The sequence below is a fragment of the Taeniopygia guttata genome, chromosome 3 (assembly GCF_048771995.1).
Source record: "Taeniopygia guttata chromosome 3, bTaeGut7.mat, whole genome shotgun sequence".
NCBI lineage: Eukaryota > Metazoa > Chordata > Aves > Passeriformes > Estrildidae > Taeniopygia > Taeniopygia guttata.
Genome location: NC_133027.1, coordinates 37455362 through 37478139, shown reverse-complemented (window position 1 = coordinate 37478139; position 22778 = coordinate 37455362). Strand labels below are relative to the sequence as shown.

The 22778-nt window shown below is 37.0% G+C and overlaps 1 protein-coding gene and 1 long non-coding RNA gene across 7 annotated transcripts in view; one reads left to right on the top strand and one right to left on the bottom strand.

The window, feature by feature from the left end:
- RNGTT (RNA guanylyltransferase and 5'-phosphatase) overlaps positions 1-22778 on the top strand; it is a 170718-nt gene that overhangs the window by 142155 nt on the left and 5785 nt on the right. The window lies entirely within an intron of this gene.
- LOC121469576 (uncharacterized) overlaps positions 22162-22778 on the bottom strand; it is a 117658-nt gene continuing 117041 nt past the window's right edge. For 2 of the 3 annotated variants that reach the window (XR_012054953.1, XR_003959214.4), the window contains one exon: positions 22162-22778. This is a non-coding gene — a long non-coding RNA (uncharacterized lncRNA). The other variant, XR_005979671.2, reaches the window with a different exon arrangement.

Genomic DNA, 22778 nt, shown 5'->3' with positions numbered 1-22778 from the left:
TTCCTTCGGCAAATACACTTTTAACTTAAAACATGATAAAGCATAGTAAAGTTCTTCCAGAGAGAGAACTTGCAGCAGGTAATCGCCACAAAATAATTTCTTTGATCATACCAAATCAGAACCTGTAGACTCTCCAGATACAAATCCATCCACCTTTACTTTAAGATCTGCAGGCAATGGCTCAGCACCTCAGATAATTTTCTGTAATGTTCCCAAGAGCTGAAACCTCATGAGCTGAAACCTCATGAACACAGCTGCTTTACCTTTGTCCAAACACCCGGGCTGAACTGGTGTCTGAAGACCAGGTCAGACATAATTCATGAATCCTTCAGCAATGTCAAACCTCTGTAGCTGATTACTGAAATGATTTGCCACAATTTACCAAACAATCTTTGCTGAAGAAAGGGGAACAGGAATGAATTTATGGTCTTGCTGCTCTTAAGAGGTTATTTTATAAGGCAGGATAAGCTGCTGATTTCTCAACTGAAGCTGGCATGTTTTTCTTCCCTGAGTGATAATGACTTCTACTACAATGAGTGATCCCAGAGTTTGGGATGCCCTTGTTTAGGATACAGGTCTTCAGACCACTCCAAATGTAGAGAGAGAATTGGTCCAATTTTCACCACGCAATCAGTTGCTGTCCAGACAGAGCTCCACAGTAGCAGTGTGGTCTGTAAAGTTTTTTTAGCAAAAAATGTTTAAAAGTTTTCCCTTTGGGCCTTTTGACAGCCACTAAGAGTATGTTGGTATCTTAATTATTTGATGCTTTCCTTTCATACATAATCACAGAGATTTTTATGTTCACTACCAGAGCAAATAGTAGAGCAAAAGAACTCATTTATCATGGTCAAGTCACAACCTGAATTTTGTTTTTGTAGCCTATCTCCCCTTCTTACTGTTTTGTGTTGTTGCTGTGTTTTATGTGATGTGAAATGCCATAGAATATGACCTAGGGAAATAATGTCTTCAGCTTGAAGATGGTACAGCCCTAGAATCTCTGAAGTGAGATGTTCCTGAGAAAACAGAAGTGCAGATTTATCTCTAAGTGTTTGGTTCTGGTTGCTCACATTGAAGGCAAGTAATTTCAAACTGAAAGAGACATCACTGGGTTGAACAGGGGCCTGTCAAATTAAAGACAAATAGCTGTAACCTTTGTTAGTTTAGCAAGATAGTGTCAGAGAAGGATTGTTTCATCTTCTTATTACCAGAGTTAACAGGGACAGTGAGGGGAAGAAAAACGGGAGAAGATTATTTTTAGCTAGGAAAGTAATGATAGAACAGCAAATGGGTTATCCTGGAAAGAAATAATTTTGTTCTGAAAGCCGAAGGATGCTTTCAGAGCTACAGATCTGGATCCAACCTCCACTAGGAAAAAATACCTTGACAGTGTTGAGAATGAATGTGATAATTACATGATTTGGTGATTGTGAAGGAAGAAGATAAATCCAGGTAATCTGAGTCTCTACATTTCATTAAACACAGTCACTCTAAATTAAAACACACAGGATGAGGATAAAGCTGTATAATCTGCCTCTATTGAAGTTCAAACTGCATCTTTAGGACAAAGTAATCAACATTAATTATATATACTTATTAACAGTCTTCCAAGAGAACTGGTGGGTGTCTCTTACATTTTATAGAGTTTTGTGGGATGTTACAGCAGGATTTTCATATCCTCTTGCTACTCGTAGAAACTGTACTGGACATCATTGGAATTGCTAGTATTAGGCTGTTGAGAAACTGTGTAAAGAAATCCTTCTCTTTGTTTTTATTATTCTGTGTTTTGTGGTAACCTATACTTGTGTGGCATGTGGAAGTCAACACATGGAAACAGCTTTAGCACAAAAATAGGGTTGATGGAGAGATAATATTTCAAAATAAATATCTCAATGTAGCGAGACTTTCGGATTTTGCCCTAATGTTTATTGGTACAATGACAATGTACAGTCTTCTTATGGAAAGTCTGTATGGGTCAGTGCACTTCCCAGTCATACTGTGCTGCATTTTGGAGTCTGAACCTGTCCTTTTCTTCTCCTTCCTTTTTTTCTGCACTATTTTCACATCATTCCACAGTACTGAGTCAAACTCAGCATCTTTTTTTTTATCTTCAGGGTTCTCTGAGATACATGAAAAGTTACCTGGCATAGAGTTGTGGACTGTGCTTGCCTTTGGCAGGAATTATGAAAGATTTTACATTAAAGATAAAGTTAATAATTCTCAGCAGCAAGATTATTTTCAGGAGGACATCACAGGACTTGGAGTGAACTTGGTGGAACCTAGAGTACTTAGACATCTTGGAATCTTCTGTCCCAAGCTCAAGATGCCTTTCTTTGTGTCCTAAACAATAATCTGAACATACTCAATAACAAAATTCTGAATTCATGAGAGCAGTAACAGAATCCATGGGAGGTTCTGCCCTACCCACACAGTTGATACCTTGTAAAGAAGGTGGAGGAGGTGCTAGGGAGAATTTGCTGAACAAACTGCAAGTTAGAAAATGTAAGGTGCTAGCAAAAAATCACCAACTCCTCATTCCTAAGTTATATGTTTGGTAAAGGTAGTGAATTTAGCTCATTTTGATAAAAAGACACTTTTGAATCACTACTTTGAGAATTAATTAGGAAAGAAAAAAAGCATATTGCTTAATTCTTTTTTCCTTGATTTCCTCCTTACCTTTCTCTATGTCTTGACATTGTTTGTTGCAGCTTTTCTCAATTATATTTGCTTCTCTTAAGGGCAAGAGGTCCTGACTGCCTGTGTGTTTCTACAGATCCTGGAATATTAGAGCTCTCAGTCCTGCCTGGGAATGTTAGACACCAATAATAGAAATAAATATTAATATATTATATATTTGCATTTATATTACAGTAAAAGCCAGCATACAGTGGACACATTTAATCTCTGTAGACATATTAAGGAGCAAAAATAAAATACTTTTAAAAAAAATCCAACCTTAGAACTGGTGATGTAAACAGAAAGAGAATAACTATAAAATCTGCATTAGCACTGCAAAAACTGAAGCAGTGATTCTGTGTGCTGTCACAATTGCTGCCCCTAAGAACAAAATGTTAATGAGCTATAATTTGTAAATTCACTCTCTTCTGATGCATCAGGTCCCATTTTGCTTTTTGTCATGATTATAGCTATGAATTCAGTTTAAAAAATGGTTCTCTGTAAAGCATGCAGTATTCCATAGAAGATCCACAGAATTAGGAATATTACCTCTGCAGTTTTCTATTGTTTCTGCCAAAAAGATAGAAAAATTGGTGGTTTGGTTTTTTTTGGGGTTTTTTTTTGGTTTTTTTTTTGTTTTTTTTTTTGTTTGTTTTTTTTTTTTTTTTTTGGTTTGGGGTTTTTTTTTGTTTTGTTTTGTTTTGGAATATGATTTTAATTGGGTTTTTTTTGTTGAGTTTTTGGGTTTTTTGGGGTGGGGGGGGGCAGGTTTTGTTATCTCAGCTCTTTTGTTCTTGGCAAGCATGGGGTGAATTAAGCCTTCTGGAAAGGTTAAAATAATAGTTAATTGATTGTAGATCTTAATTTATTGGGCATTTTTTGTTGTTTTCTATTTACCTCTATATTAAATGTAGAGAAAAAGAAACCTTCAAATGCTTTTCATGAGTATTGCAAAAATGAAAATGAACAGACTGCAGTTTTTTCAAGCCTCCAATTTCCTGGGCTTACAAATGCATCTTAGCAATACAAAATCAGTATGATCATACCTCATTTCTCAAAAAGCTTAGAAAAACAAGTGCTGACAAAGGAACCTCAACAAGTTCAGGAGCAGCAAATTCAGAGTTGTGCATCAGGGCAGAGCGAGCTGGAGTCTTTGAGTGGCTGCACAGCAGCTCTGGAGAGCAGCACCTGAAGGTCCCAGTGGCCACAGCTTGAGCAGAGCCAGCCACGTGCTGGCTGGGAAAGGCCAACCACACCTGGGGTTGTCTTAGCCAGGGCTTTGCCAGCAGGTTGAGGAAGGTCCCTGCTCTCTGCTCAAGCGTTTCTGAGAGACATCTGGGGTAACTGTGCACGGTTCTGGGCTCCCGGGGCACAAGAAGCCATCCCTCTGGAGTGACCTCTGTGAGGTCATGGTGAAGGGAAGATCATATGGCCTGGCTGGAGAGGTTAAAGAAATAGGGTCTGTTTAGAGGAGAGGGGTAAAGGGGGCACTCATTGCAATCCTCCATCATCTGAAGTGAGATTGCAGAACAAAGGAAAGTCAGACACTTCTCAGAGGTGCCTGGGGGAGGACAAGCAGGAAAATTGGATGTAAGTAGTCCAACTGGAAAATTGGAAAGTTGGATGTAAGAAAAAAATTGCATGGAAGTTGGTGGGGCACAGCAGCAGGTTTCCTGAAGCCACTGTAAAACCTCTGTCTGTAGAGATTTTCAGAGTTTAACTGGAAGAGGCCCTGAGCAACCTGACTCATCTTTGAAGTTAACCAGCCTAGATCAGGAGGCTGGATTGGGTGTTGGCTGGGTGTCCCTTCTGACCTGAATTTTTCAGGTTCTGTGACATTTTGGAGTATAAGCAGTCACTGATGTGAAATTTAACTAGTTCATAAGGATATATTATTGGGAAATTTTAGAGCTGGATGTTTGTGAACCTCTGCTGTTACTGATTGAATAGCATACATTAATTAATTTCAGCATACAGTATTCCTGTCAGTTCTCCTTCTTATCTTTTCCGATGGCTGTGACCACAACTTGCATTATACAAGGCTTTCAGTACTTCTGTTCTTAGTATCTTGGGATCTTTCTTGTTATATGTTTACCTTGAAAGTGTCTGTTTTTCTCATAATACAAAAAATACAAAAATATGTACCCCTTTTCCATTAAGAGGTAAAATTTCATTATATTCTAGAGATCTATGGTCCTCTTTCAAAGAACATGCTGTTTTCTTCACTAAAATGTTTATTTAGAAGAAGAAAGATGGGTGTTTTGCTTTGAAGTCATTCTGCAGTTGTTTTCCTGTAATGACACTGTATGGATTTTTTAATGGAGCATGTGGTATATGTTGAAAATAAAGCATCTCTGTCTTAATCTAAAAATTTGTGAGTCTAACTGGAGCTGAAAGAAGCTGGTGTTCTCAGGAATGTATCTAAAACTCAAGAGGTTTATAGATTGTTCAGAGCCATACAACTAATTTAAAAAGAAATGTGGCAAAGAAGAAAAGAAATTGGAAGTGGCAGCAGTAGCTAGATTAGTAGCAAAGCTCAGGAGTAATGGGCTGGGAGAAGAGCTGCCCATGAGTAGCTGTTGGATGTAAATGAGCCAAGAGACTTTGTAAATGTGTCAAATGGTTTGTAACTGTTGTGCATTATTAAGGGAAGAGGGTGTGTAACAGAATGACAATACAGGATACCAGAGGAAACAACACTTGCATATATGCTGGGAGGTCACAGTCATGCTATCTAACTTTCATACCTTCCCTTCCCCTACAGTCTTGTCTGTGGCTCCTGTTCCAGCAACAGCACTGACCCTTGGAAAAAGCCTCCACAATTAATCCCTGAGACCATTAGTATTTTCTTCTTCAGTTGATTTGGTTGGGGTACTTCTGTCATACTACCCACAAGATTAAGCCAAAACCCAGTTTTTTATCACATTAGAGATGTTTGATTTGGAGTTTCCTGTTTCATTTGATAAGTAACGAGAATTGAAACAAGTAGTAGCTAATGTATGTGCCATGAGACTGTGGTTTTCATTATTTTCTTTTCTTTCTCTCTCTCTTTTTTTTTTTTTTCCCTCAGCATTCCTTCTTGAATTTCTTTGCTTTCTTACCTTACTGGTAATTTTCCAAGTATTTACCATTGACCCCCTACAGATAGCATTGTGAGAGGTACAGTCATATAGAAAACTGAATTTTCAAAGTGGTATGCAGATTGTTCTTATGGTAGCTTTCCTATGCCCAATGATATGGAAACATACTGTGATAAATGTGAGCATTAGGACATGCAGATTATGCCTCATTATAATAACACATTAATAGACAGTTTATTTTCCACTTTGAAAAGATGGCAAAAAAAAAGGCTTAAGCTCTGTTTCTGAACCATAAAGTTATTGCTCACTACCAGCTAAAAATTGCTGAGAAAGATCCTGGAAATGAAGGGTTTGTTATATTGTTATTGTTTTTAGCAATAGATGAGCATAGGGGTTATTGTTTTTTGCAATAGATGAGCATAATATTGCAGATACTTCTCATCTGCTTTGCGTCGAGCCTTCATACTTGTCACAGTGGAATAACTGATCAGGTCATTGTAAAACTGCCAGATTTCTTGTGCTGTAGTGCAAGTTGTGCTTTGCTATTGTCCTTGTCCTCTTTGTCACATTGTTATTTCACAAGCTTCAGTGTTTGTGGAGTGTTTGTGAGAGTGTTCTGGCTCCCATACATGGGTGATTTGGGGTTGGCAGCATCTTTTGTTTTGCTTTCTTATGTTTTGCAAAAATCATCTGGCAGAGAGAATGATTTGTCCATGATGATTTTAAGCTCTTGAACATGGTAATTTGTTGCTGCAGCTGTTCTTCTGTTATAACTGCATTGTCAAACCTGGTTTGGGTGTGCCTCTGCACACAGAGAGTGTAATTTGTTCTGAATAATTGAGGATACCTTGATGACAGCAGCTGTTTATGGGGCCAGCTCCTATGCTTGAGTGAGTGGCAGTAGGGACTGTTTTATCCTTTGATGTAGACATCCTCACACTTACTTTCCATAAATGTAATTGCATTTGCACTTTCTTTTTACTAGAATATAATACTCCAACAGTATGGCAGTGTGCTCAAGTTTCTAGGAGTTCTACGCAATTTAGGAAACTTATTGTAGATAATTGTCCTCAGAGAAAGTAGTGTCCTAAATTTGTATGTCTTTATTATTTCCGTCAGAAAACACTCATTTCATACCATGTTTGTGATCATAATTGTTCTTTATTAATCTGTTCTGATTTTTGAAATAAGTTCTTCAGCTTTTATTTCTACTAGAGGCTTTTGTTGGTAGTAGAGACAAATGAAATAAAGGCAGTGGGATGGATAACAGTCATAGAGAAAGAATAAATAAAAATGGAGATTCTAAGTAAAATTAAAAATATCAGTCAGACCTTATTAGAAATTAATTCTAATTGAAAGGGGCAACAAAAGATATTTTAGGCATTTTTTACCATTTCTTAGTTGTTTATTGTTTTAAAGAATGAGAACATCAGCCAAGATCAGGCTTGAGGGGGGAAAAGAAAGCAAATTTTTGCTGTATAGTTTATAGGTAGAGACTATCTAAATTTATTAGGCTTTTTAGAGGTGAATTATTTTGAATCTGAACTGAACAAATGAGGTTGAACTTGATAAATGAGCTTGAACTTGTAGTACCTTTGCGAAATGCAGATGATAATGTCTTTAAAATAAATTACTCATGAATAAATCAAGATGTTGAAGTTGCAAAGGGTGAGAGATGGTATAATAGGGAAATTCTTTGACTAGGAAATTGTTTCTGAGACCTTTCTTTATAGTATATGTAAAATGAATAGTGAATATCATGAATGAGAAATATTTTAAATGTCAAATACTGATAACACTGGAGGAAAAGCAGTTGATGGCAAAAAATATTGTATTGAGAGGTACTGTGCTGGTTTAGGGCTAGTAAAAGGCAAATACAGATTAAATTTAGATAAATGAAAAAGAATAGGGTTGCAAACAATAACAAAGAAGGTAGAAGAAATATCAAATGAGATAATTATGCAGGATATCAGCTTTGAAAGGAAATGGGGTTGTAGATAATATCCTGTCTAATTAGAATACCTATAAAGAAGGTCACATGATCTAATTTCAGCCACCACAGACCCTGCAGGCTCCTTGTGTAGGTGGTGGAAAACAGTTGAACCCAAGAATGAGTCTGGGATCCTCTAAGAAAAGTGCCTGATGGTTGCCTCACTGAATCTTTCAAATCACTTTCTAGAGGTGCCAGTCTCTCTCTGTGAATTACATATAGAAACTAACTCCTAGATTTTAAATAACTAATATAATGGCATAAATAATTGTCTTGCCTTTCTCTCTGGACTTTTTAAAGTATGAGATTAAAGGCTGGAGTAGAACCACATTCTTATTGTACAGCTATTTTAGGTGGAAGTTAGCATTTCCAGTATAGTATTCCCCACAGACAAGTCCTGTAGCTCAATTGTCACTTCAGCTACTGGCAATTGATTTTCAGATATCCATTTTTCCCACCACTTCTATCCTATAATAGAAGTCTTCAAAACCAGGTAAGTCCTGCAAGCTTAGGGTATGTTAGAGCTCTGATGAAAAAGTTGGTGGCTCTTAGAGAAGGTTAGCAAATAAGAAGGAAGATGTAACTAAACTACATTATGCCCATGAAAGACTGGCCTGTAGGGAAAAAGATGAGATTTTATACTAGTGAAAGTAGAAGGATGGTGATCTACCTAAGGAAATGATAAATAGCACCTGTACAATTCAAAAAATGTCCTTGATATCTACAAAGCAGTAATCCTAGGGGAAGATGAAGCTATACATAGACAGTAAATCAGGTAAGACAATTTCCTTTTGAAGTCTTAATTTGTTTCTCTATTTGTGTAGTTTACACTAAAATATTTATATTATTTCTTCATCAGATTTGGTTTCACAGTTCTTATTGCAAGGCTCACATATACCTTTCCAGAATGATTATAGTATTGGTAAAGTTTCCCATTTGAGAGAGAAATATATATCAAAACTCAATTGACTAATAGTGATGCAGTGTCTTGTTATGTAATAGTCAACAAAACCATTATTCATTTACTTTTTATTTGACAGTAGTAAAGCCCTGCAGTTTTATCTTTCTAGCATAAAGTGAGAATGAAAGTGAAGAACAACAGAACTCAGTAGTACTATTGTATTTCAGCAAATTGAAGTTTTCAAAATGCCACTTCTGCTTCTCTCCAAACGAAAAAAGGTTGATTGTAGAGACAATAGCATATTATATCTTTGGGGAAAATAGTTCAGAAATATTTGAAAAGATCAGATATGTGGCAGCATTGTTAAAGCCATTGTGCAGAGACTTTATTTGTATTGCTGAGAACTGTAGATGTTTTCATTTACTGGGAAGGGAACTGTAAATACGCAATATTGCTTTTTATGTTACTAACTTCAGCAAGTTACTGTTTAATTGGCATACAGAAAAATTTCTGCCAGTGAGTTTACAACCAAATGCTGTAATGAAATGTCAGTTCTTTTTAGAAAGTGTTACTTTCCCTTGGTTCACTGAAGTACTAAATCTATTTCAGTAAATGAATCTATTGATTTTAGCTTAATGTGTTGTAATAAAAAATATTTGAGCATGTTCTCAGTGGTAGATTCACGAGATGCCATGCTGGATTCTGTACCGGCAATGATGTGAGATTTTTCTCTATTTTTCATGCATGAAGTAGAGAAGTCAGCATTGTTTCAGAACAGAATTAATGACCTGATGTCTGCTGGAAGCCAGTTGTCTCACTTAGCTGTGCAGAAGTCATCCATGGACTCTGACTGGGTCAGCCAAGTCCCTGATGGAGCTTTAAGTGGGAGGCAGTGAGGCTCTAGCCAAACAGCTATTGAACCTCTTGCCCCTTGCAGAGGTGGTTAATACTGACCGTGGTCCTCATTGCCTGCATGCTCCTGCTGCACCACACAAGAAATAAAAGGCCCCACTAGTGTTGTACATTAACCTCCTCAGGTGTAATTTAACAGTAATACACACAAGTGCAACCCAGCTTCTGCTTCATTTGGTTAGTGGGTCACGATTAGCCATGCTTGATTGTGATTATTGCAGGAGCAGATTAACTACATGTTGTAGCATTCCTATTAAACCTTGCTGGGTGTAGGGAAGAGGCTGGTCTGTAGTAGAAGCAATGTAAAGGATTATGCAAAAGCAGGATTAGAAACAAGAATGTTTTTTGTTTCTTTTTAGAAAACAATGCAAGGTACAATTACTGCATTTTACTACATCATTACCTTCATTACCTTCTCTTTCCACCTGTTACTCTTTGGATACCATTAATGCATAGAAAGGGGATTCAGAATAATTTAACTTCAAAAGAAAGAAAGCAAAGGACATCTCTGATTAATTTAGAAGGACGTTTATAGATCAGTGAGTCAGATTTTGGATTTACAATACTAAAGTTAATGCTAATGCAAACACTAAAGCAAACAGACTCTGAATTACTTAATTACTATCTTGTTAATATTTCATTCAGAACTTCAAGGAAAAGTCTGTACTAACTAATTTCTAATTAGTAATTAGTGCTAGTAGTTATTGCAGGAAACTACAAGCCAAGGCTTTTTCATTAATTTCCCCACATTGTGCACTCTTGCCTGACAAATCAACTCCCTTTTACCTTGGACTTTTCAACTGCAGAATTGTGTACATACAGCTGTTTTATCTAAAGTGTGCTAATGAAATGAGTTTAACATTACAAGTTAGCTTATACACATTACAAGTGTATAAGAATACACTTTGATATCATTGGATAACAGATTTACAGAGTTGTCATTGCTGTTACTTTGTTTTTCTTTCTCTTTTCTTATTTCTGTTGTTCTAGGGAAGGCCCTTCAAGGATTTTTTTGTTTTTTTTCTGGATGGAAGTCTTAGTGTCACTGGCTCTCTCTAGAAAGTGCTTATGATGTTACTTGAAATACTATTACATCATGTGGAAAGCAAAACAAATTTTTTTAGGGAACCAAAGCTGTTTTCGTCCTGGGCCTTAGTAGGGGAGGACAGCAGCTCAAACAAAAGTGTGACACTTGAGCAGAGCACTCAAATTAGGCTTAGAATTTTGGGGAATTTAAGAATTGGCCCATGCAGAGATGATTGCAGAAAACAACTTTATGACAAAGGTTTTCTTGGAGACGTCATATGGTTAGAACACTCAAGAGACTTTCCTTGGCTTTGCTTGCCTTACCTTTTGCAGACTAAGTGGGTGAAGTCATTTAATGAAAGAAGAATGAGGACTAAATGTTGTTGCTCGCTTACTTTGTTATTGATCCCACATATAATAACAAAATGTATGGACAAAGCCATGAAAATGTGCTGAGGTAGAGTGGGCTTTCCCAGATTTCTTATCTTTCAGGGCTTTGACGGGACCAGCTATTAAACCATTAATTATTTCCTGTTATCAGCACTCACCATTTGAAGTTGCAATCCCTTTTAGCTGACACTAAAACAAAAACTCATATACAGTCTTTATTCATTTGTCTGGAAACACTGCTGCCCAAACAGACCAAGAAGTTTCTCTGACCAGACCTTGCAAAATCCATTATATCTTCTGTAACCAGTTGTGGCTCTTGAAAGTCCATGAATATTGTCCATTCCTCTGCCTCATGATTACTGCAGTCTGTATTGCCCCATCCCACATCTATTACTATGGTGTCCTGGGAAATCTGGCTTCCAAACTCTGCAGACTCATTAAAGACAAAGCATGGAAAGGAAAGAGGAGCTTGCAATGAAAGGTAAAGCAGTGATAATCCCTCTATAGCCTCATTTATCGACAAATTTGTGCCATTGATAGATTAGCCCTTGCGTACCTTTCTTTCAGCAGACTGACCTCATCAGCTGGCAGGCACCCTAAAACCATTTGCAGTTATGAGCCACAATTAACTTCTCTGTCGAGCCCCTTACATTCTGTAGGCCCACAATGATCAAGAAGACCTGTGTGCTTAAGATACTAGATTGTAGGTCAGATTATACATCATGTCATTAATTGCTTTTGAAGAAGAAGGAAAAAGCTTTCTGTGTCTTAAGCCTCAAAGCCAGTTAGGCTTTGAAGTTTAAAGGAAACCATTCAAGAAAGGGGAGGGAGTTCATGCCAGCTCAATACTATAAAGGCAGATGAGAAGTGGGTTAGGGCAGTTGACTTTCACTACAGCACTTCCTTTGATCAAAGCTAATTTTTGAAAGTCTGCGTTAAGTCAGCAGCTATTAATCTTTTTGTTGTGGTGTATTATCTGTAATGGGAAAAAATGATTATTTTCCTCCTAATTGAAATCTTAAAAGGATGAAAAACCCCTAACATGACTTTCGCAGCTTTTTTTCCCAGCACATCTTTGCTTTATTTTTTTGGTGTCATAGCACTGCTGAGATTATTTTTGTTGTTGTTGTTATTGTTGTTTGGCTCCTGTTGGCTTTATGTTGTATATTATTGCAGTGTTCCATCCAGGCATTTATCAGCTTCCTCATAAAATGATTAAAACTCATTATTTACAAAAATATAGGTAGAATCAGCAGAGTTGTGAAGTCCAACCTCCACAGTTAGGTTTAAGAATGCCTCCTCAAACTTGCAGGGTTTTTAAAATCATTGTAATTTGACTTTTCTTGTCATGTATTACAAAAATTAAAGCTTGTGCTCTCTTATTGTCATGGTTTAAGTCCATCTAGTAGCCAAGTCCCATTCAACCCCTCACTCACTCACTCCCTCAGCATCAGAACCTGGGAAAGAATAGGAAGGGTAAAGGTAGAAAACTCACTAATTGAGATAGAGACAGTTTAATAGGGAAGGCAAGAGTTATGCACACAAGCAAAGCAAGGAATGAATTCCCTGCTTCCCATGGGCATGTGGGTGTTCAGCCATCCCCAGCCATCCCCTGTCCCTCCCAAGCTCCCCCCAGCACCCTTCCCACCAGCCTGATAGTACAAAAATCAGAAGAGGCTTTGGCTCTATGTCTCCATGTCATCACCACTGTGTTCAGCACAAATCCAAAACACAGTCCCACACCAGCCACTGTGAAGAAAGTTAATGCTACTCCAGCCAAAACCAGCACAAGTATATAATACAAATATAAAACCTGAAAATTTCATTAAAAAATAAAATGTTATTCTGCTGTAAGAGACTTCTCTGATTTCAAGATCTGGCATTTGTCTAAAAAACTATTACATGTACTGTGAAAAAGCTACAATGAGCAAGACTGAGCTCTCTTCTCTGGCTCAGCACTTTGGTTCTTAGGAGACTTGGCTAATGACAAACCATTCAGTCTAATGGAGTAGATGGGGAGCAAAAGAATTTCTATTTCCTATAAGTTCTTTAAATCTCTCTATGTCCTAGTGTCAGATTTGTGAGTAACTAGGAATTGCCTCTGAAATTTATGAAGAAAAAATTTACTGTTTTTATAAATATGTTCTAGGCAAAAACAGAAACATATTAAATATGGGAGATTAAAAGCAATTTTTGCTGTTTCTGGTCTTAGTTTATCTGCACATTCTCTCTGTACAAACCCAATGTTTTCAAGTATTAATAGGGTTTCTAGATGTTGAAAACATTTATAAATTTATAATCTTGCCTCCTACCCTCACTTTTCTAATAATGCTTGCATAGTGTGTTGAATAATTTACATACCACTTAGATACCAGTATTTGATAAAGTCAATATGGCAAAATCAGCCTCCAATGATATATTCCTTTGTTTGTCTACTATAGTGCAAAATACAAAGTAAAATTTTGATTATATCTTTCTTAATGTTGTTTTTCAGTAACGTTCTGAGGTAAAGAAATTTGAATCATGAGGGAAGCAGATCTGCTAACCAGTTTGGGCTTTGTTAGGCAGTGAAGTAGAGATATGAATATATTACATATGATTATCATAAAATTAGGGCCTGGAAATGGAACAGTCATGCTGCTGCATTTTAGACAGTACATTTATAATAAGCTGTAATAAGGTAAACACTTTGAATGGATATAAGAAGAGGCATTACTTGTGATCACAAATGTGTGTTCAGTTCATGCTTTTGAAGCTCAATTTAACACAGCAAACAAATTTCCTTATAGTGTTGACACAGTTGTTCTCAGTGGTGAATTTTGATTTATGGGGAAAAAACTTTAAGCAAGTGTTTATTTGGGATCTAAATGGAAGAAAAGAATATGATTCTTAATGGCTGTAATTTGAAAGCTGTGTGTTATTATGAGTAAAAGTGGGTTTAAAAGACTCACAATTACTTAATGCTTTGGATTTTAGTTTAAATTTCTTTTGGTGTATTTTGATATGATTTGGCATCTTTCTGAAAGAGTATAAACCCACGGTTTCTAGAGAACATTTCAGAAGCCAGATAAGAAATAACAAGAATTAGGTTTAGGGCCAAATCCTGGTGACACTAGTGTGGGCTAATTGATCTTCTGAAGCTGCTCAAAGGCATATAATTTACAAGGACAAGAGCTTGTAGAGCTGGATCTCACATGAATAACCATCAGATAGTGTCTGAGCTTGTAAAAGTAGTTTTTTCTTCCATAGCAAGGCTGCTGGGAAGCTCTTGACCGCCCAGCCCTGTGAAGTCTCCCTCTAATCCATCCCTGGTTGTGTGACAGCAAGTGACAGAATCCCTTGTAGGGTGTAAGAAGTACAGGTAAAACAAGACTAAGTTAGACTCCTACAATAGCAAGAGCTTGGGTACACATGAGCAGATGAAAAACAGTAATATGAGAAAGTACCCTGTAAAATCAATGTGTGAGAAGCACAAACATTTGTCTGGAAATCCATCCTATTGGAGGTGTAGTCCAACATGTGAAAGGCAGCAAATGTCAGAGAAACTCCTCGTCCTATTCTGACACAATCATCTAAGTTCTCTTTCATTTAATTTGAGGTGTAGGAATAGTGTTGCCAAAGTGTTTATAAAATAGTGATAGCATTGCTTTGTCTCTAGAAGTCTTGTTTGGGTTTCTACTGATAAATTATTAACAAGATTTCAGCTGCCCTATGTCACAAGATTTCTTGGTAGCATGAGTATAAGTACCTGAGGGGTAATTAAGATTGGGTTTAGAGAACCTAATGGGGGGTAAATGCTTTCCCTGTGGTGCGGCCACAAACTATCTCTTTCTTCCCCATTTGCAAACTGAGAATAATAAGCCTTAAAAATTAATAATTTATGAATGAGCTAAGTGGTGTTTTCAAACTATATTCTTTACTAGTAATGTATAACTCTTGTCTCCTGGATCTTTGTGTCTTATTATGTAGCACTCCCCATTTGGGGCAGGCTCCCTTTTGCAAAAGCAGTCTGAGTGAACAAAGCACAAATGAGGGTTAAGAAAGGCTTTCACAAGATAGATCATGGCAAGCAGAGGTACAGTCCTCAAAATGTATCAGGCTGTGAGTGAAATATTTTCTCACAGAATCATTTATATATTATATATTATTATTTCGGCTTTTTTTTTTTTTTTTTTTTTTTTTTTTTTTTTTTTTTGCCAGATTGCACTGTATATCCTTGTTCTCTTCCCCCTCTTACAGTTGCTTACCTTTCTGGTGGGGTGGCTTTTTCTTCAGAAACCTCCTGTAAATTCCTTGTCCTTCACTGAAGGGTTTTGATGGGTGTTATTGGTTAGGTATTTTTTGGGGGGTGTTGTTTGGTTTTTTTTTTTTTTGTTGTTGTTGTTATTTGTTTTTTGCATAACCTGCTGAACAGTTTTGCAGTTTGCTGTGGCATTTTACTACTATGCTTGCATCTGCTTTTGGAACTTAAACACTTTCAAGTTTCAGTACTGTCTCCAGGGATTATTATTATTAGCACAATTATTTATGATGTGCCAAAACCAAGGTAGCTATCTTTGGCCTCTGCAAAGTTACCCCAGGTGCTTGCAGAGCATTGTTTTTACCTCTTCCTACAAATTCATGCGTTGTAGAGCAAATGAAGCTCTGTTTGCACCAAATGCACATCCTCTCTGCGCCAACTTGCTTCGAGAGCTTTGCTGCTGCTCCCTTAATGCCTGGGTGTTTCTGCAGTTCCCCTGAGAATTTCTTGCTCTTTCATCAGCATGCTGAGGGTCAGAATTATATGAGCTGCTTTTTCAACAAGACTTTATTTAAGAACTCATCACAGCAGAGCTATGCCAAGTTCACAAATCCTCAGCACAGAATTCTTCCGTTTCTCAGTTTTCACAGGAGACATACAGATTTTTTTTCTTTAATCCAGAGACCTATGATGATTAGAGTGCAGGGGAAAGGGATATCAATCTAGGAGAACAATCATTTATTACTTTGTTTCATTCAATTCTTCAAGATGTGTATGGACACCCAAATCTCTGTGTCCCATTCTTGATGATGATGAAAAGTAAATAGGATTTTTTAAAGCTTTAGAGTTCTCTCAGGAATTAAGTGGAGATGGCAATGTCTAGCAGGAAGGTCAGCTGCTCTTTGAATAATGTGGATGCCTGAGCTATAACGCCCAAAAGTGTTCAAAGAGTTTATTAGTTTGCTGTGGCAAATGGCTTTACCATTGAGTGAAGTGAGACATATAAAAGTATTTAAAAAAATCTAGAAGAGTGATCATTGAGCAAAACATTTGTGCAAACACATGTCTATTTCCACATCCTGGTCTAAGCAGTTACCAGTTACCTGCTTTCTCATAGACACCAGTGTGTTCCTCTGAAAGTCCAAAGTGAAGCTCAGGAAAACTTTGGTTTCTTACAGGTAGTTCAGATGGTGTTCCAACGTAAGGTGTACAGGAGACCTTCCAGAATACATTAAGAAATCTATTTCCAGCTGGCACTGAAAGTCATTAAACTTGTAATATCACTAATGAGAGGAAAGCTTTTTATTTCTCATGTTTTCATCTATCACTTGCCAGGAAAACCCCAGGACTACAACCATTATATGTATCAGAAAACAGTATCCATATTTTTAATTGCTACATGTAAGAATGAGAAATTGTTTGAGAAAATATTATATGTTAAAAAGAAAGACTAAATAATGAACTGAGAGTGCTAGACACTGGAAGTGAGAAACAAACAAACAAACAAAAATCCACGATTTAAAAAAGCATCATTATTGTAATTTGGAAACGATTTTTCTTCTTTGCTGTTCCCGTGATTCTACATTACTTTGTGTTAACATTGTGGTTTAATGAAGATGAACAAAAGTGCTAAAATTTTATATTTCTTAATATTCTTTTTCAGGAATTACATCTCTAAATTGAAGCATTTCTGTTTCCTATTTACGTAAGAAGCAGCATAGTTGCACTTAGAAGGCTTTATTAATGTTAAATAACCATCTCAGCTGCATTGCGTTTACCCAAGCTGATAACCATTTGTTGGGCAGTACATTCCTTAAAAAGGAAACACAATCAGTATGTTTAGTTCAGCAAGAAATCTATGGTTTGATAAACTAATTTCTTGAATCGTATAAAGAAATAGATATTAAGCTGCATTACAAAATCTGTTCGGGCTCAAGCAAAAATGCAAAGGAGATTAACTGATAACCGTTTCCAGCAGACAGTATTCACGTGGTTCAGTATACACAACTTATGTGAACAGGCATTTAGTAACCATGCAATTTGTAAATTTTTTATTCTTCGTGAGGTTTGACTATGAAAAGCATGAGGTACTTTATGTGAATGGGCAAAAAAGTTCTTCCAAAGCATCTAAACAAACAGTCCAAGAGTTACGAAGAAGCACTGAATGAACAGCTTGGCATCTGTTTTTGGTGCTGGTCTGTGCCCTGTAGGTGCTGGGGGCTCTAATAACTTCATGCCTACTGACTCTCTCAGATGTTCTTACTCAAGTGATTAGAATTTCTTATATTCGTGATGTCACCAGCAGTCACATGTAAAAGTGCTTTCAAAGGATCCCAATTTCTTACACCTCATTTCCTCTCAGTTGCCTTGGTTTGGCATGAATGTCCTTGGAGTTCATCACCTTTAAGTGTTTGGTCTTTAAAAAGATCTTGTTTTGAGTTTGGTTTATCTTTCTATCTTCAGAAGCTGTTTTATTTTGTTACAGATGCTTCTTTATTTTTTCTGTCTCCATCTTATTCCCTCAAAGTCTTGACCCCTTTTGTTTCCTCAGATTCCCATGTAATTCTTCCTTTTGTTCCCTAACTGTTATGATTGCATCTCCCTGGTCTTCAGATGTTGCCTTACTGCTGTGGAATCATCGTACCAGTGGGCAGCTTAATTCTCCCCTTGTCTTGGACATTCCAAACCACTGGAGAAGTTTGGAAATCTGTCTCTCGTACTTTGCGTTGAGGGCAGTCACAGCGTTGGAGACTAATCCAAACACTGGAATTTGAGATGTGGTTTTATTTACTAGAGTGTCATTTGTGGCTGAGTATATCCCAATACCCTTTGGACAGGGATCTCACACATTTCATGGTTTTGGACAGTTCTTACAAGAATGTGATTTAATTTTGCAGGGTGACCTCCTAGGGGAGGTATGGGACTCCAGTTCTCCTGCAGTAAGAGACTGGGAAGTAACCAAAAGGTTTTTCCTTCATAACCACACAGCTGATAATTTATTTTGGGATGTGCCTCTTCTGTTTGTTTGTTCGCTTTGGCTGTGGGAATGTATCCTAATGGAGAAAATATGATATCAGCAAGAGAAGGAATTACTTTCTAGGCCCTTATGTATCAGCTCTAAACTTTTCTCGCCTCCAGGCATTGGAACTTATGTTTAAAAAAACAAAACAAACAGTTTGTGTATTTGAGCATATAAAAAAGAAATGCCTTCATTGCTCATGCTAGCTATAAAAAGGCAGATTCTTCTTAGAAAATAGAAACCCATTGCATTTAGAATCCATCTTGCCTTTATATTACGGTTCATTTTACTTTTTAATTCTCTATTTGAAAATAACTATGTTTTTAATTTTGTAAGACTTCAACAGCTGCTTTTGCTCATTTTTTCTCTCATGTAAGTGAAGGTTTTCTGCATCTACTATTATGATATTTTCTTCTGAGACTTTAAAAATTGGCTGATGACTAGGGGTGTGGAGTAAGAATAGAAATTGGTGAATTAAAGAATGTTTTTCAATCTGTGTTTGTTAATGGGGGAAAGTGCAGCAAAAAGGCATTTAAAGAGAAAAGAAATTGAAATACAATGTTTTAAGATTTTGCTTACAAGCATCACTTTCTTTTAAGAAGATTATTTACTAAACTGGAATAATTTAAAATGCTTTGAAAAAAACATAAGCATATGGAAACATAAGGCTTCTTTCAGCCAAGTGTCCATTTATTTAAAAACTTGTCTCCTTTTTTCTTTCTAAAGAACTTGAAAATGGGGAAAGTAGATGCATTTGTAAAGTTCAAGCCTTGTTATTGTAGACATGCTTTCTGAAATACTAACTTAATTCCCTTAAAACCTAAATTTGCATTGTTAGTGCCTCTTATGTAGAATAGGAGCTTGCCTAGGAATTTCATTCTCATTTGGAGTTAAGGGTGATGAGACTAATGTTTGAGTGGAATGATGATCAGTCTGACAGATAGGTGCCCTGTAGAGAGACACAGAAAAGCTTTGGCTGCTGGTAGTCAGCAGAGATAGTAAAGTCATCTTCATGAGACTGGAGAAAATATTCAATTTACATTCAAATTTAAATGGGTTATTCTCTTTCTCAGCTGGATATATTAGGGGTTTTTTCACATTTTACTCTTATTTAACATAAACTGTGGCTGCATGTTACTCATCTCAAAATGACTCTTATTCAGCCACACAAGAAAATTTGAAATGGGTTAGATATTTTAAATTTTTAAAATATATTTTTATTTTCTTACAGAATATGGAGGATAGAAGGAGCCTGGAAAATTTGACATTTCCTAAGCCTTAACTGTCTTCACACTTAGAAAAAGCTTATGCCACTGAAGTTCTTCCCAGTGAATGGCCCAGATGATGATGGGGGAAGCCTTTCTTAGTAGGGAGGGGAAGATACAATCATGTTATTACATCAGTGTGATTTGATACTGAACTATTGCTGAAATGGGGATGCAACTCAAGCCTGGTTTTTTTCAGTCACACCTTGCAGACTAGCAGTAATGTACTGAATCATCCAAAAGGATGCTCCTCTGTGTTTTTCGGAATTACTTCTGTTGGGCAAATAGGTTGGTTCCTGATAATTAAATCAGCTACGGGCAGGAACGCTGAACATTGCTGCTGCTGAACAATTTCCTTCTTCTTGAAAAGAAATAAGTGTACAAATTGTTGTTTGTCCTTGCCCAGGACACATTTGTTGCCCAGACCAGTGCTACTGTTCCAATGCAGACCACCTCTGACAGCCCCTTGTCCAAGACTTGATCCTTTGGGATTCTAATTCTGACTGGCTGTCTGAAAATAGGCTAAAGAATAAATGTTTAATTAAGGGAGGCTCCATGGAGTCCTTAGTGTGGTGGGAGTTTCTGTCTTGAAATTGCTGAGTGCTCGCTCAAGGCCTTTTATCAACAGTATGGCAGAAGCACTGGCACTGTACCAGCACTGAGGATAAGCATTTTGCCTGAGAACTGCCATCATTCCTAATTGACCTTCTGTGATGCACTAGAAGCTAGAAGAAGTACCTCTCAGGAAGAGAAGTGATGGTGTATTATTCAAATACTGCTATGGACTGTAATATTTAAAGGGAAGAAGGAGGGATGAGCACGCTACAAAGGGATAGCGGAGAAGACACTGTGCTGAGGAGCTGAGAATTAATTCCCAAAGGGAAGGAATTTCTAGACAGTTAAGTTTGATGGTTTCCCTGTCCCACTTTGAATCTGAAATACAAGAAAGTAGCATATGCATGGTAGGTAGATGTAAGGTGTGAATTATGGATACAAGAATCACTGCAGCCTTGTTCAGTCTTTTGTATAAACAGTACCCATTTAGAAGTCTACTAAGATGCAATAGTGGATGCAAAAGTGTGTTTTGCTCAGAGTATGTGTAGTTTTAATCAAATGTTCAGCAGTTGCTAAAAGGTTATTTTATATTAGAATAAGTACCTATATAAGACTAAGGTCACTTAACAAAGTACAGGGAATAGTAGGTGCTGTATTTCTTCCTTTGTAAAGTAATTACTACAACATGCAACCATTAAAGGCTGTGATCACCAGTTTTCTAATGGGAAAATTCATTTAGGTCAATGCTTTGGCAGGTGTTCATATTTTGTGGAAAGATCCATCTTCCAGATTGCTAATGAATGGCCAAGCAAGTCTCTCGATAGTTAATAATATTGCTTAATTGCCACAGTCAGATAAAGCTGCCATCTAATTTATTACTATGCCCAGCATCTGAACACTAGAAGAATGATAAGCCATGAGAAAACCTTATGAGGTGGGTGGTTAGTTGAAGTCATTACCTGCAATTTTATACATTTCCTTCTCTATCAGGTGATCTTTCTAGTATTTCCCTGCTTTTGCAGAAAGTCAGACATGTGGCCATACCCCCTGCTGCCCCCACTTCCACTAGGCAGCTGTTTTCAAAATAATCCCAAGGCACTGCACAGCCAGGAGTTTTTTCCCTGGGTTTATGTATCCATAGTATACTGGAAAAGGATGTTGTGTTTTCTTATATACACCTAATGAAACATAATGCATCCATAAACACGTGTCAGTCAAACCTGTGGACTGCATGTAGCTTTTCAGTGCAGATGGAAGAAGTGCAGTGCTGTGTAGAGCATTCTGCAAATGAAAAGATTGCAGCAATCTAATGGTCAACAGAAGATATAAACTCCACTTAAGTAGTAAATGATTTGAGGAAAAAAACTCTTTGCATGTGCAGGAATGGATAAAAAATAGTGTGTGACATGAAAACCTGACTCTAACTCTGTCAGTCCTGCAGCAGGACAAGACTCAATTGTGAGTTTTACAACATTTTCTTAAAATTCCATTTCACTTGACAAGTAGAATCCTCGGACTCCTTTTCCAGGAGTGAACACAAGTATTCAGATTAAACGCCAGCAACGTTAGGATTCTGCTTATCAAATCTTGTACTGTACAGTATAGGAGGACTTGATCCATGCTCAGAACCATTTCCTTAATTAATTGTCTTTATCTGGGAGTTAATGGAAAGGGGGGGTCATGGTTTTCCCCCCTGTATGTGCTATTAAGCTGTCTGGAGACAGCTATGGCCTTTTTCAAATCTGCATCTCTCTGTCAGTAGTAAATTCCCGTGTCACTGCTCAGGAGCAAGTAGTCAACAGAGGTGAAAAATTATGCTAATGAATTGCTATAACCACCTCCTTTTTATGAGAGCACTTACGCATAAGATCCTGAATCCAAAGTGTTACATTACCTTGTACAGCTTTTTATTGGTAAACTATAGCAACTAAACACAGCTAGCAGTTAAATACAGCTTCATTCTGCCTAAGAGGCTCTTTGGAACAAAGTGAAGTATATGGGTAAAATTGTTAAAGCGTTGGATAAGGTTCTCAGGTTACCATGGCTACATGAAAATTTTTGCATTGTATCATAGATTAGGATGCATAGGATGAAGTAGCCAAAACAACTATGAGGTCCAATGCATATAAACTACATTTCCAAACCACACAGTGTTGCCAAATAGAAAGACAAATATCTCAGGCTGCTGACAAATCTATGAATCAATAAAGAGAGGCCTGAAGGAGATTTAGAATATATTCCATTTGAAAGTCTGCATTATTTTGAAGTTACAATCTTAATTTTTAAAGAAAAATGAAGGAAAAAAAAAGGAAGAAAAGTAAAAACCTCAGTCATGTAAAGAGTGAAATCATTTTTTGTAATCTTTTCCCAGTATTGAAATCTGACATTTTGCTGTGAGACCTTCAACAAAGAAGGTTGATGAAACATGGATAATACATTTTGTGCACTTAGGCTGGCAGTAGCACTTAAACTGGAAGCAGTTTATTCCCATGGAAACCTATTTGCATTTGGGCCAGAAGTGACTTTTTTCCCCCCTCTGTTAGCACTGCTGATGTTTTAGCATAATATAATTGCTGAATATTGACAGCATATTTGAAAAGTATTTTTTAAATGTTAAGTAGCTGAGCATATGTAAAATGGAGATGTATTCTGTGCAAATTTTTTGTGTAGGATGGAGGCATATTGCTGAAAAATGCAGGGCAGCTTCTGATCTTCTATTATTTCTAC